Source organism: Periplaneta americana, chromosome 10, assembly GCF_040183065.1.
Source record: "Periplaneta americana isolate PAMFEO1 chromosome 10, P.americana_PAMFEO1_priV1, whole genome shotgun sequence".
Classification (NCBI taxonomy): Eukaryota; Metazoa; Arthropoda; class Insecta; order Blattodea; family Blattidae; genus Periplaneta; species Periplaneta americana.
In genome coordinates this window covers 181,267,345-181,283,493 of record NC_091126.1, presented here as the reverse complement: position 1 = coordinate 181,283,493, position 16,149 = coordinate 181,267,345, and the positions used below count along the sequence as shown (strand labels likewise).

The 16,149-nt window shown below is 36.0% G+C and overlaps 1 long non-coding RNA gene across 1 annotated transcript in view; it reads right to left on the bottom strand.

Annotated features, from left to right (window-relative positions):
- The window catches only part of LOC138708220 (uncharacterized), a 40,174-nt gene extending 24,542 nt beyond the window's left edge, over nucleotides 1–15,632 (bottom strand). The window contains exon 1 of the long non-coding RNA XR_011334641.1: nucleotides 15,533–15,632. This is a non-coding gene — a long non-coding RNA (uncharacterized lncRNA). The remainder of the gene's footprint in view (nucleotides 1–15,532) is intronic.
- Between the last annotated feature and the right edge of the window lie 517 nt (nucleotides 15,633–16,149).

Genomic DNA, 16,149 nt, shown 5'->3' with positions numbered 1-16,149 from the left:
ATTTATTTGCACGAGATATCTCGATCTCCAGTCTACGATGGATGAAATTATTTTCAGAACGTCTTGTATTATTGAACACGTGCAGTACGTTATCTGTTGTTTTTTATTCCTCGCTTAACCCCACTTTCTCACATCGCAAGTTCCAAGATTGGAGTTTTCAACAGTAGTCTGCAACACTAGCTGACAGCAGCACTGTTGCACCCAACAGCTGATTTCAGTCACAGCCGGATTAGTATACTGTTCTGTCTATTGCCGATTAAGTGTTGTCCTTACTATTATTATCTATTTTGAATATTTTCTTACAAGATCGTTACTTCAAGTGATGAAAATGTTGCTAATGAGGATTATTGAGAACTCGTTTAAATTCAAGGTAAAACAAGTCACAGCTAATGATGTGGTTAACTTCAAAGCTTCATAGCGAAAATTTTATAAGCTATCTAGCACAGTCTAATAGATACAGTCACGCAACTCATACGTATAAAATATGCCAACATTTGACAGCTGGCGCGACAGTAGCCCTCTAGCGGCAGGCAAGTTAAAAGTGTGCACACAACATATGATAACACATCAGAAAACGGGTTTTGCGGAATTTATTTTATATTTTTATGCTATACAATAAGTGTATACGGTTCTTACCGTTCTTACTAATTCCACTTTAGAATCCTGGAAGAATTTCACACGCAGTTAATCTACAAGTTTCAGAAGCTGGGAATAAACGTAATTCTTTCTGCTCCTTACAACTGAATTATGGCCCTGATCACGTATCATGGTTTGAAATAATATAATTGTTTGTACGTGGACGGTTAATTAATTCATTCCTAAATATATTTATAAACCATTGGAACTCTATATTTCCTGTGAGAAGAGTCAAAATTGTAGGGCATATCTCGTAGGGTACATCGTGCGGTGAACTCCTTTCCCTATTTCCATACCGCAAATTGGGGTAAACTCGGCCGCTGAGGTAAACTTAAAAATAAAAAGAGGAAGATTTAAACCTTAATTTGACAGACATTGATTTATGAAGTTCATTATTTTTCAATTTTTTTATTATTATTTTGAGTCGCTAATAGTGCTGATATTATGGTTTAAATTTTTATGGAAAGTTTACCGCATTTTACATTACATTTCCAGTTTTCACACATAAGCTTAATTTTAACTTACCCTACCTATATAATACGTAATTTACATGCACTTACTGTTATTATGACGTAGGTTAGAACAAATGAATACACAACTTTGTTGAAAAAATTGTAACTTCAATTAACTCAGAAAATGTAGGCCTAATTTTATTTTCAGAGCAGAAGTGGTGTAAGTCAAAAATGGGTAATGAGGGTTAAAGTAAACATTCTGTAAAATACAGCGCAAAGTAGCAGTTAATATTTAATTTATTTAAACTATTAGTAGTCAGTGAATAGCACGAAGGATATATTAATTGCTACTTTGTGCTGTATTTTACAGAATTTTTACTTTAAACCTCATTACCTAATTTTGACTTACACCACATCTGCTCTGAACGGCTCAAATAATCACTGGTAATGTAAAATCAACACCAATAACAGTCATGCAAATTATTACAGACAAGATTGCTTCTTATATTAAATTTAAAGAGGCTCTTTTATTTCTTGAGAACTTAATACGTCTGCCACATGAATCTACACCAACACATCAGAAATTTTATCGACACAGTCTGGATTTATTCAAGAAGTGAATATTTTGCAAAAGGATTATAATACGCCATGAATTCTTGAAAAAATTAACACCATTATCCCTATTTGAATGCAATATAAAATTCAACTTTTGAAAAATATAAAGAAAAAACACGAATACAAAAATTATGGAATTACTTGCATTAAAAACTGTAGATACGTTATCCAAAATCGGAATGGTTACACATTTATACATATGATCTCTGCAAAAAAAAATAATATACTGTAAAAATTAATTAATTAGGTATTTACTTTGTTTTTATTTAAACTCTCCTTCCTGACAAACAAATAGGTAACTGATAACTAATAAATGTTTTATAGAACACAATACGTAGGCTACCTACAGCGTGGATTATAGGTTATGACTGAGTTATGATTTTCTCTTGGTCTTTAGAGAATCTGAAAAACGACAAATTCGGAGATTTAAACTTGTTGTTACTGCAATTTTCGTCATTGCACACATTGCCTTTATTCCGACGCATGATTAAAACGTTATTATAACATCTCGCATACCTTTAAAACACGTGCTGGCTATATCAACCCTATGACCAGTGCCTTGCCTGCCGCTTGAGCGCTAGTGTCGTGAATGTTGGCAAAAAAAGTGTTGAAGTTGCGCGACTGTATATATTAGACTGTGCTATCTAGCTTGTCTGAGTCATCTTATGGCCGTGGTGTACCAAAGGATAAGAAAGTATATTTTAAAATTTTGAAGGTGGATGAGTTTTTTCACTGCAATGAACAAAAAGGTAAAGTTCTTTGTAAAGAGTTAATTGACAGCATTGTATCAGCAGAAGTATTCACCATTCGAATTCCTGAGAAAAGTGTTTGTGCTGAAAATGTACCGTTGAACTGCCAACAGACCTAGCTTATAACAGCTCGACGCTACCAATCAATGTTAAACAAATGGTGGTCCTTAAGAGGATTTTGTAGTACATACCGGATGAAGTGAAAGGATTCTACACAGAACTGTACACATGGCCTACCACCAACAAAGGTAATAATAAAAGTGGAAGCGAAGACTAGAAAAATAATAAGTCCTGATAAGAAAAATGTCTGTTGCAACAGAAAAAACTTTACTTTTTTGTGATTTTATACTGTAGTTTTTACATAGATTATAAAGTTTGTTCATACTTACTTTTATTCACTCTGATACTTCGAAAAAGGCAATTCTTTGCTTAGTTTCAGTTTGTTTGTTGGAAATGCCCCATAACATCCTAATTAATTAATTTTTTGGGGGGACTTTATACATATATTATAAAACACAATTAATTGTGAATAAACCTCATATTTAGCAACTAATATCACTCGTTATAGTACATTATGCAACGAGCCTATAATGGTAGTAATTAAGACACAAGTATGTTTGTTTATGAAACGAGCGCAAGCGAGTTTCATAATTTTTATACGAGCGTCTTAATTACCATTATAGGCAAGTTTCATACGACTTTTTATGCTCGACCATATTTCTAACTTGAAATTATTCAAAAGTATTCATATTATGGTTATGTAAGTGAGTAGCGAACTGACCTGAATTGTGAGATGTGCGCAGACGCGAAAGTATTGATCTTTTCCGAGGCCGAATGTTATTGACCTTGATATAACGTAGAGAATAAGATGAACATTAGTCTTGATATAACCTGGAAATTGATTTAGAATTGAAAAACGAGATGACAAATTGAATTTATTTGAATATTATTTACAATTAACGCTAATTATTATAGCAACAGAACATAACCTTCTGCGACAGTATTGGATTTCCAGCCTCCGTGACTTTTCGCTAATTGTTTTTCGATTGCATATCCGAGAATAATCGATACTTGCGGTTTTATAATGGCACAAAGGTGATTTGTCATTGGCTGAACACCTGAACTTTAATGAATAGGTGTACTTTAATGAGGTGCATTAAAGGGCTACTACCAGGTGTATAATTACTACATTTCGGCATGGTCGAGCATAAAATACATTTTGACAATAAAAATAAAAGTAATGAAAATAAACAGTTTTTATTGATTTCCCAAAAGCTTTGTTTTTGTCACTTGTGGGGTTTTAGAAATAAACAATTCAACTGTATCTTTTACCAACCACTTAATCGTTCCCGCTTCCCTCAGTTGCGTACCCTTTTGAAAAGGTCATTTATATATTTGGAAACACACATGTGAACAGGTTTTTTTTTTTTTTTTTTTGCAGAACGAATCTCAATAAAGCTAAAGAGATATCCCGTTCGACAGACAATCATATCACGTCCAAAATGAGACTTGCTAAATACTTGTATATTTTTTTATATAACGCCGCGCATATTGACGTGTAGCCATCTGCGCCTCTGCCTACTTTTCACATTCAACAATTATGACATCACTGTTGCAAACAGCGCCCTACTGAAGCAAGATAAACTTAAAATGTCAATCTAGAGCTAAAAACCTTAATTTATATAGCTGGAAACCACCTAAAGTCAAAAAATAGCCCTGACTAGTGTACTCCTAAGTTATTTTTTTTAATTTGTATCCTAAATAAATGTGTTATTTTAAGTAATATGATACGATATATATTTGATGTCAACGTGTAATTTGTATGCGGTGCCACAGAGTCATTCCATGTCAAATCGCACAAAATTATACAAATTTTGACCTTCATATTTCTGATTGCGTTTATATATTTTTTTGACAACTCTATGGGTCTAATAAACCAACAAGTGTATTTTTATTTCCTCCTAAGTCCACATGCTTTTAAAATATTACATGTTAAAATTCATTAAAAATGTCGCACAATGCAACATGTAAAGCGTCATATTTCTGAGGATATTGATGTTAGTATTTAAAAAAAAAATGCATTTAAAAGCTTAAAGTACTGTCCTTTGTTAAATATTTACTAATTAATTTTAATATTATTATTAAAATTTTTTTTTATGATTCAGTTTTTAAAAGTTAGATATCAACGTGAAATAGCCGTATTAAAAATCTAAAAAAAAAAAAAAAAAAAAATGCCTACTAGGTGCACTGAAGTATTCTTAATAATTTCAGAAAAAATCACAATGGGATCTCCAATAGTTTAAAGGAAATTTAATTACTTACGAAACAATGTGTAGCAGTAGTGCAGCAGCAGTGGACGGGAAGCGTTGAAGCGCGCTGGGAGGTTTATTGGTGCTGGATGATCGAGTGAACGTTGCAACATTACACCCAGTATGGATCAAGTCACTCGAGGAAACACTGCTAATTTACTTATTATGATATCTTTAAATATTTGTACGTTTGTTTTCATTCACACTACACTTTAAATTTTCATTCGCCTACCTTCTTTCTCGAAAGAAAATTATTTTACTAAATCTTCAGTCTTTGACAACGGAATGAAAGAATGTAATTTTAATGTACCAGTTATTGGTTTTAGATTGTGGTATCTGGCCTGCAAATTTTCAGTGTGGTTTTTGTGCTTATTCAATGGACAAAATATAAATGACACGTTAGAAATGTTTATTGTGACCAATCGAATAATTTATTTTTTGGTGTTGTTATAGGATCTTGTATAGGCTGGCTCTCGTGGCAAGTTTTTTAACAGTTCCTCCAATGCCATCAGATGGATCTTTACCATGCGACGTTGCAAAGAAGTGTCATTCAGCGCTAATTCCATTATCGTCTTCATGTAAGCAATTATTTTTAAAATTCTTGTGAACTTGATCCATTGGGAAAGTAGATGATTTTTTTCATATCGCTGAATTCTTGCTTTAAGAAATTGATTGCTTCGGATTGAAGAAAGTGAAAGGAATCGGTGTCATGTTTCATGCTTTCTGAGATGGCAACGATACTTTTGTGACGAATTTCTCTATCTTCTTTGAAATATACTACGAAAGGATGTATTGTGGCTTGACATTTGTTCGAATGCACACCTTGTACTGAATCTTGTATTACAAATGAATAATTTTCGGAAAAGTCTGCAATAACTATGTAATTTTCAGGTTTTACATTTCCTTTGCAGTCCGTCAAAAATAAAACATGGCTGACTTTTGAAGAGATGACGATGCATCTTCTACATGAAAAACTTTACTTGCTAGGGAGCCTTTTACATTTTTTAAACTTTTCACCGGGGTATCGTTTTTGTTGTTTTATTTTCTTGATAGAGGATTCTATTGACATCATACTCTTGTTTAATTCCTCAATATTACTGATTTCTTGGCTGTATCCATAGAACTGCTAGAAGAACAACTGGAATAATCACTTTCTCTGTCCGCACTTTCATTTGATTCATGTTTATTAATATCACAAGGACTACCGGCTTCACATATAATTTCACCTGACCTAACCGGAAGTTGATAGATTTTTTACGGAACGAGTCACATATTCGAACATTCAAAGACTCCTTTAAATTAAGATTTATCAGTAAACCGCGACTCACCCGTTTTAGTGTATTTTTCTTTTTAAAAGTGTGATTAGAAAGATCAAATGGATTTAAACACTTGTTATATATTACGCGATCTTTACAGTCACTCATGTTGTAGGCTATAGAAGTCACGTCACTCCATGAAATTCAAACCCTGACTGATTATTTTTCTCTTCTACATTTTGTCTCCTGCCATAAAGTTTACTGCCTTACCCAGCCTTGCTATCGTTAAACACTTGACTATATTACAGTATAAACATAAAGCATTGTGAAGGGTTCCCTCTCTTAGCTGAGCTGACAATACTAACATAAATTTAGATAAGATATTTACTGTTCCTTAAGGTGTTAATCATTTGATGAATGAATGCATTTGTTGTGTAGTGTGGCGACATCAGTTATTATATGCAACGGGGGATTTCGTAAAACTTTCCGCGGGCAGCCTTCTAGCCTATGGCCGCAAGCAGTTCATTAGCTGGGAATCGCGAGCGCGTGCATGCCTCCGGAAAATAAATTGTTATAAATGTATGTGTGCAGATCCCCACATTTCTAAATGCAGTAGTTTACAGATGATACATCAGGGAACAAGTCTATATTTTTTTTTTCTTCAGATTTTTAACTTGGCTATTTAATATAGTAATTTTGCTTTGAAAAAGAAGTGATTAAAAAATTAGGCCAAATTTTAAATTTATTTGTGATAAGTCTAAAGTAATAAAAAGTGTTGTATTTAGTCTTTCAAATGCGCCAAACCGCAAATCTCAATTATATGTAGACACAGAGTTCCAAGTGAGTTTTTGTAACAGTGCGCGCATAATTTGCGTAATTTCAAATAGTCATAACTACACAAATACATGTAGGTAATTAATAATTGTGAAAATAAAACAATACGGGTCTCCTTATTTGATGTCTGGAATTCATGAAAACAATTCGACCATTTACGAGAAGGTCGTGTTTTATTGCTGTGCGATTTGACCTGGAATGACTCCACAATTACATTCATTACAGATATACCTTTTGTAGACGCTCTTATAATTTAGATTCATATCTCTTACTTATATTCCCTCATTATTGTATCCTCCTCTTTCCCTTACACTCATTCACTATTTACTATAATCTCTTACTTCTGTCCCCATTTAAATTGATCAGCATTCCACCTTTAAACGCTAATGACTTAACTTAGTTCATTCAAAATTGACACTTTTACAACTCCTTTCTTGATTTCCAGTTCACTTATATCGAACACACTCTGTTTCTAAGAATACTTGTTGCTAATCCTTACTACGCCATTATCCAATCGGATCGTTATTATGTCTGCTTCTTACGTGCATTACATTTTCTTATCTCACTTATTTTCTCCATGCTATGCTTCGCTATCCTGGCTAGTCTCCTCCGCCATATTCCTCGCCTATTTTCATTATCTGTGTCATCTCACTCAACTTTCTAGCACAGTCTAGTATAGACAGTCACGAAGCTTGAGTTTATGAGGGTACTGGGTACAATAGACTGTGCAGATACTATTTCGCATTGTCTGTAATGAGGCGATAGTAGCGATCCTAGTGGTTAGGAGCTATCTACGGATGCATATTTACTACGTATTGAGCTTCGTGACTATATACTAGACTGTGTTTCTACTACACTCTCCTAATTTATTATCTATAGTTTAGGGAAATTTATTTATAATTCATTTACTTATTTATTTATTCATTCATTCATTCATTATTTATTTATTTTATCCACTCAATACAATTAATTACAGAGTAGAGATTAACATAACACGGAGCCGTCCACCGCTGTGGAGTAATGGTTAGCATATTTGACCGTGAAACGAGCGGACCCGGTTCAAATCCTGGTTGGGACAAGTTAGTTACCTGATTCATGTTTTTTTTTTTTTTTTTTTTTTTTTTTTTTTTTTTTTTTTTTTTTTTTTTTGAGTTTTCCTTCAATCCAATAAGAGCAAATGCTGGGTAACTTCTGGCGCTGGACTCTGGCATTATCACCATCTCACTCAGACGCTACATAGCCATAGCAGTTGATAAAGCGTCATAAAATAACCAATTAAAAATACGAAGCCATCATTTTATTCGGACTCGCGAATTCTCGTTATTGTACTCAAAATCAAACCACGAATTTATATTCTACTATACCGGTACGTATAGTGCTCCATACGTTTCTCTGCCCAACATCAGCTAATCGTATTTTGGCGCCACTACTCAGCAATAGAGCTCTGCATGTTGCCTTAAAGATGCACAAATATTTTTCTTTTTCAAACTTTATACACTGATTAAATAAATTATACGAATAGTGTAATGTATGCAGATTAGATGTCCACCCGAGACCCATCCGTCGGTATCGTAAGTTATTTATTTACTTAAACTTTGTATTTGTCTCGCCTCTACAGTGACACAGACTGGGAGATTACTCTTTCTCATGTTCCTACGAGGAAGACCTCGAACCTCGGGTTCCAACACGCGCAGCGCCGGTCCTGACAGTGGACCAGCACATAGGATTCTGACTTACTTCGCTTATTTTCGCTGAGGCCGCCAAAATAACAGTCGAGACATGTGACAGGTATTTAATGGTTTCGTAGGCAGAATCAAGGGTGGGTATGACGTTCACTGACATCATCACGTGAATGTTACGACTTTTAGTCTTCGTATGATAATTATATGTTAAACACGTATTGTCAACCTGTTATGGTAATTATTTATTTTATTTCTACTTTCCAACGTTTATTCCAGTCTTGGATGATGTTTTATCGAGTCATTTGCTCTTATTATAGTTCCTATATCATCATTTTCTTAATACACAAGTTATATCCTATCTTTCAAAATAATTTACTTGTTTTGTTTCATTCGGAATAAGCAACGTATCTTTATAGAACAAATAGCGCAAAATTTTAACAAAATGTATTAATTTATCTCAATATATTCTGAATATATCACATCTAGTGACACTAACATGAGAACATCGAAACCTAGGTAGACCAAGAAAAAATTTGGATTCAGACTGTGATGTAAACCAAGCAAGATCGATAATAACCCGCATGGAGTTGGATATATTCTATTTAAATCTCTCGCTATCTTTGACTTTTGCTCTTATGTGCTTCTGATACTCAAATCGTGAATGGTTACCGACGGTAAAATTCGATCTTTTATAGCTACTGTTGCGGAACATTCTTGTTGATAGACCTATGATGTTGCGATGAATTGCATATCTCCAATTTAAAGTATTACTAATTAGAATATTTTAGAATCACCTGGAATCGAAGTTCGAAATTGAAAAATACGAAAAGGACTGAATATCGAACCCTCTCAGCAGTCGAAACATTAAGAGCCGATCTGCCTATTATAAATGTTTGTTTCTTTACTCCGGGGCATCGTATCATTACTGTTTATTACTTTAAATGTTCTCAATCATTACCTAAACTAAAATAAAAGTGCTGCGAGTTAGAAAAATTCAACGACGAAAAGTATTGTGTGTCCACCCCTAGTCGTGTTGCGCGTGATGCCACTTCGCACAGGACGTCTATAACTGCATTACTAACAGTCAGGTCGTGCATGTATGCAAATATTAATGCATGTGAGTGCATTCCATAAAATGATGAATGCAATTAGCATTACCGCAAAATGCAACAGCGGTACACCTATCGAATGCGCACTCAAGAAGAACATCAGTGTTGAAAGCCACATCGATGACACTTTTGAAATCGGCCTGGGTAGCGTAGTCGGTATAACGCTGGCCTTCTCTGCTCGAGGTTGCGGTTCGATCCCGGTCCAGGTCGATAGCATTTAAGTGTGCTTAAATTCGACAGGTTCACGTCGGTAGATTTACTGGCATGTAAAAGAACTCTTGTGGGACAAAATTCCGGCACACCGGCGACGCTGATATAACTTCGGCAGTTGCGAGCGTCGTTAAATAAACTATAATTTAAAATTCTTTTGACACCTTTGAATGTCTACACAGGGATGCCACTATGGGATCCAGCCGACTGCGATGCGTAATGCAGCATCGGTCGATAGATCTCCGCAGACAAATGATTGTATATTGTCGAATGCATTTGGGCTGTGGCATGTTGAAACGTAGTTTTGTGCAGTCCGTGATCCTTTTGGCGTACATTTTATACTGTGAAAAATTCATATCTACTGCGTAGTCTGCGGTGGAATGAGTTTTAAATAAACTTGTTTCCCCCCCCCCCCGGAAGCCTCCTGAAGTATGCGTTCATCCTTGTGTTCAGCCCAAGAATCGCAGAGGAGTGACTTGTCTTTCTCAGACATACTTCTATTGAAAACGAACGCAAAAATGTTCTGCAGGTGCTGTCAGGATAGTATTCTCGAGTCAGGTAGTATATACTCTCAAATTTCACAGCCCTTAAACAATAGCCCCCGGCCTTGGAGACTAGCTTCAACCCTTCTGTAACGTTAGATCTGCAAACTGGTTACAAGTCTTGACAATTCTCCGTAACTGAAAAACTCAGAAACGCACTTCACTCATGCAATCTTTCTTTAGTGCGTGACGTCACGTTACCATGGCAACCAAGTGCTGTATGAGAATGGGAGCCCAAATAATTTCACCTCTACAGTATTGTAAGTTCCAATAGACACCGCTCGGCGCTCGTAACAGTTGGCATTATTCTATTCAGTGGACGGTTACAGGTACTATTAATACAACTAAACATTATTGATAACGACTGAAAATAAAACTTTTTTTTTATTTTAGAATGTGGTACCGGTAATAATTAGAATTAATTATTAATACGAGATAAAATTGTGTTTTACGCGTAAATAGGTGAAGTCGCACTTCACCTAATTCACCTAAATAACCGCCCTTGATTTAGATAAACTTCTTTTCGTCGGCCTGGCTGATACTTTCAAATTTGACACTTATAGTAGAAACTTCCCACATGATCCGCTTTCTTCACTGCAAACTAGCTATTTCAGCACATTGAAAAAGACGCAGCTTCTAAAACCTGAACTTGAGCTTTTGTACCAGAACAATAAATATAGGAATATACCAGTTAAGAAAGTGCTAGAACTTCTTCGTGACAACTATGTCAACAAAGATGTATTTGGAGAAGTGTATAAGTTATATTCCCTCATTTTAATACTACCATATAGGCTACTAGCGTATCGGTCGAGAGGAGCTTCTCGTGTTTAAAACGAATAAAAACAAAACAGAGAAACTCAATGTCACAGAAGAAATTGTCAGCGTTAGGGAATATTTCGCTCCAAAAAGATGTGTTGGACAAGATGATGGAATCACAGCCCTCCCATGAGAACGTTATTGGCAGGTTCAGAGCCCTGAAGGAAGGAGGATCAACTCAGTGTACAAAAGATAGGTAAGCAATAAGCATATCTTAATTTACATGTACCGATAAGTGCATTGATAGCTGGCAAAAATAAATACAATGAACTCACTTTCGACGATTGAATATCATGGGAATTTATGGTAGGGAATTACTTTAGTTACATAGAGTTCCGATTATCAATGCAACTAGCCTACATGGGCTTTGGAAACCTTGCAACAATTTTGTGTTTCATCTACTTTTTCAGGCTCGAGCCGTTACTGGGTTACATCAGCTTCTTTTCTATGCAGATGACGAGAATATGTTAGGAGAAGATCCACAAACGATTAGGGAAAACACGGGAATCTTACTTGAAGCAAGCAAAGCGTTAGGTTTGGAAGTAAATCCCGAAAATACAAAGTATATGATTATGTCTCGTGCCCAGAATATTGTACGACATGGAAACATACAAATTGGAGATTTATCCTTCGGAGAGGTAGAAACATTCAGATATCTTGGAGCAACAGTAACAAATATAAATGACACTCGGGAGGAAATTAAACGCAGAATAAATATGGGAAATGCCTGTTATTATTCCATTGAGAAGCTTTTGTCATGTAGTGTGCTGTCAAAAAATCTGAAAGTTAGAATTTATAAAACGATCACTGTACATTACCGGTTGTTCTGTATGGTTGTGAAACCTGGACTCTCACTTTGAGAGAGGAACAGAGATTAAGGGTGTTTGAGAATATGGTTCTCAGGAAAATATTTGGGGCTAAGAGGAATGAAGTTACAGGAGAATGGAGAAAGTTACACAACGCAGAACAGCACGCATTGTATTCTTCACCTGACGTAACTAGAACATTAATTCCAGACGTTCGAGATGGGCAGTTCATGTGGCACATATGAATGAATCCAGAAATGCATATAGAGTGTTCGTTGGGAAACCGGAGGGAAAAATACCTTTGGAGGGTCCGAGACGTAGATGGGAGGATAATATTAAAATGGATTTAAGGGAGATGGGATATTATGATAGAGACTGGATTAATCTTGCACAGGATAGGGACCAATGGCGGTCTTATTTGAGGGCGGCAATGAACCTGCGGATTCCTTAAAAGCCATTTGTTAGTAAGTAAGTAATGCTTGCCAGAAATGGGTTTTAGTGCTCACACGTTTAAAATCAAACCATGCTAATGTTATAAATGTAGAAAAACTGATTAGTTTTGTTCTAAGCATACCAAGTAGTAATGCTCATATAAAAAGGATGTTTCAACTCCTGAACAATTGGACAGATGTTCGAAACAGGAGCACGACTCGTCTAATCAAATCAGCGTTGAAAACTGCAGTCGATTTCAGTTATTATTATCTTAATTGTAAGAGTCCCGAAGTGTAGAATAAAGTTTGCTTTTAGTAACTGAACTGAATAATTTGTCTATTTTCTATGTGAAATTTTGTCGATTTCTTAGTCTTCAGTATTTTCTTAAAAAAAAGTTGGCAACCCTACATGTGAGGAAAGGCCTACTTAATTGAGAAATTTAAATGGGAATGACAGTAAAAAAAAACGGAATGGGCAAACACTCAGGGAACTATTCATCCTGAATCGGCATGAACAATACACTTGGAACGAGATATCCTGTATGGGATGTCGAGAATAGTCATCACAGATTTAAATTTTCATTACACTGATGCCATGCGATGAAATGAAAAGTATTTATGCGCTGAAATAAAGAAAACTGCGACGAAATGACCGACAGATAGTTTTATCTTATTATACTTTCAAGCCAAACACAGTATATTCCATCCGTCTGCGTTTGCTAGCCAGTTCTTAGAGCACATCATTTTCATTCTTAGTAACTTGTTCATGAGAGCTCCTCCCTTATGCTGTTTTCTTAGTAATGGAAATGAGCTCTCAGGAGTGCGTGCAGTTGCTATTAATGTGAACAGGTTGTGTATTGCTGGAAATAAGTCACAGTTATAATGTTGTAGAGCTTCAACGGCGTTTCGTTTTTCATATGGGGTTTTGGGAGGATTTAACCCCCAAAACACCCCTTCACTGCGCCAGTGTTTAGTAGGTATGTTTTAAATGACACTTTCCATACATTAAACTAGCATTGTCTGAACAATAACTAATTTTATTAGCAAAATCTGAATCAAAATCAGCCATGAATTTTTCGAAGAAACCATGAAGTCCTTTGTTATAGCTATCAGGTCCAGAAGTTGTGTTTTGAATATTGGGTAATATAGGCCTATACGTCTAACTAAAATGCACAATAACATCTTATTACTTATGTCAGTAATTTCATCTAAAAGGGCAGAGAATTTTGTCCCCTTTAATTATGAAATTAATTCCTGTTTAACAGTATCGGACAGTAGACAATGTGTCCATTTTCTTCAGTTTGAGTTTGAAACATCTTTAGAATACGTCTTACATTGCTTATGATTTTAGTATTGTTTATATGTCTTCGAGCACATGAATGTTCTATGGGATCACTTCTTTTTTTGTACCTCAAGACACATGTTCTGCACTTAGTTTTAGGGACAGGTTCAAACCGACTGATGGTTGATTTTTCAGATGCGGACAGCTCACTCCTGTTCATTTATACAATATTAATTAATTTTTGTACAAGTTGCTTATAAACCTTAGCAAAAACTATTTTGTAATTTAAGAAGTAAAATCAAAGTACATGATGCATAGCGTACTCCGTCTCTGCCAGTTGTGCCGTTACACTCTGTTAAGTTAAATGATCAAATCCAAGCTCTTTCAAAGCGAAAACGACCGCTGCATTATTAGTCGGATTCAACTGGAGCCAGTCAGTGGGTATTTAACAGCTTCCAAAATTAGCGCAATTTGGAAAAGCATAATATAGTAAGTACATTCTTTCTTTATCTAGGCTACTATGCTCTATTGGCAAAAGTGTGTAAACTTCATTGTAACAAACCCAAAATCTTTCCTATTCTCGTTTCTTAGAAAATTATAGTCTACAGAAACAATTGTAGAAAAAATTATTTTGTGTGATTTGCAGTTTTCTTTGAAAATTAATTTTTTTCTCAGAATCATAAAAAACTCGCTTTTTTTTTTTTTTGGCCACTTCGTCGCTCGAGAAGTCAAACACCTCTACGCGAACTCACGTGTGACCAGTGACCAGCATGATTACCCCCCGGTTTTCGAAACCGGATTTCGCTATCTTAGGTTTCCAAATTGACCACGATGTTGGGTGATCGCCGGTTTTATGCACTGGCCGAAATTCCTCCCCCATGAGGACTCGAACCAGCGCGCGCTCATTCTGTAACGCGTGCCTTAGATCAGATTCGCGGTTATATATTGAGTTCCGCGATGGGCTTTCAAAATAAACTTTCATTATGAAAAAGTAATACGTTACCATGCAATTCGAGCAATAAATGTATCCAAATTTTCATAAACATGTAATTTACAGTATAACCTCTCTATTATTAACAGAGCTAATTTTTGCAAAGTTTGTAAACTAAACTTGAGTTTGTAACAATTTGGAAAGTGAAATATAAATGGCATATGTAATGAAAATAATTTCTTACCTCGCACTAAACAAAAGAACAAAGTTAATGTGTTAATGGGTCGGGCAAAACGCACATCATCGAACTCACGAAGTTTAAGAACCGCTGACTTATATACTGGAGATAATCTATCCTGATATAAGTGTTAGTTATATTGATTGTTTTCATGGGTCCATTATCTTTTTGTTCATTGACTGTTCCATAAAAGTACCGCGCAATTGTTCGGCGTGGGCCATCTCGCAATTTTTACTAATTCTACTCGGCACACGTAGGGCCTGTAGTTGCTGCAAATCCATCTATTTTAATGCATTGACCACTAATACTTAAATTTGTCTTGAAATAGCTACGGCGCGGCGTCAGAGCGAACTGAAATATAACACCCTGAGCTCTTCATAATTGCCACGGCAGTGTTGGAATGATCTCAAGCAGTCACAATGTATGTGATACTTAATTTAATTTTAATTATATTTCTGTGTACAGTAATGTATAATGCTGTATAGGCCTACTTATGTGTCAGACAGCCCGATAGGACTTCTTTATCAGCCTGGGAATAAATTGCTGATAAAGCGTAAACAGCTTCTTACAACTGTAATTTTGGTGTAACACGAGTTGGACCGTTTCTATTATAAAGCAACACGGCGATCCTTACCTTTTCCTTTTGCCATCTTTGATTAGCGAGCTCTAGTCCGCGGGCCGCTACCAGCTGACAACGTGACGCTCGGCGCTGCGTCCGGGCAACACTGAGATCGTGTCAATACAAGGTGCGAGCCCCGGGCGCGCTATAACTGTCAGCGACACACCTGCGCGCGCAGCGCCGTCCGCCTTCATGTGCCTGCTTGTTCGGGATTGATTCACACGAAATATAATAATTGTTAGTAAACAATTAATGTATCTTTATTTTAAATTAAGAACACATAATGGCGACCCACTCAGACGATTTGTTTCTCACACAATAAAATGACAAGTGAAACGGATCGGGGACTGTCAATTTGATTGTGTCCTAAGAGAAATCTAAACATATTTCGTTGCTTTTACCGTATCCTGGCATATGAATGCGTAGGTAGGTAGGAAAGGGTCTGCGTAATGCGTTGTTTACAGAAGGACGGGAGTATTTGGAATGGACTTTCTGGAGGGGTAGGCTACTATGACCCAGTACTGCGACCTGTCACCATTTATTCCGCTAACCGACTCACTACACTAATGTTCGCTGCGTACCCAAGTTTCGAGCAGTTAACCTAGGCCAGCCCCCTCCGTGCGTCGCCAGCC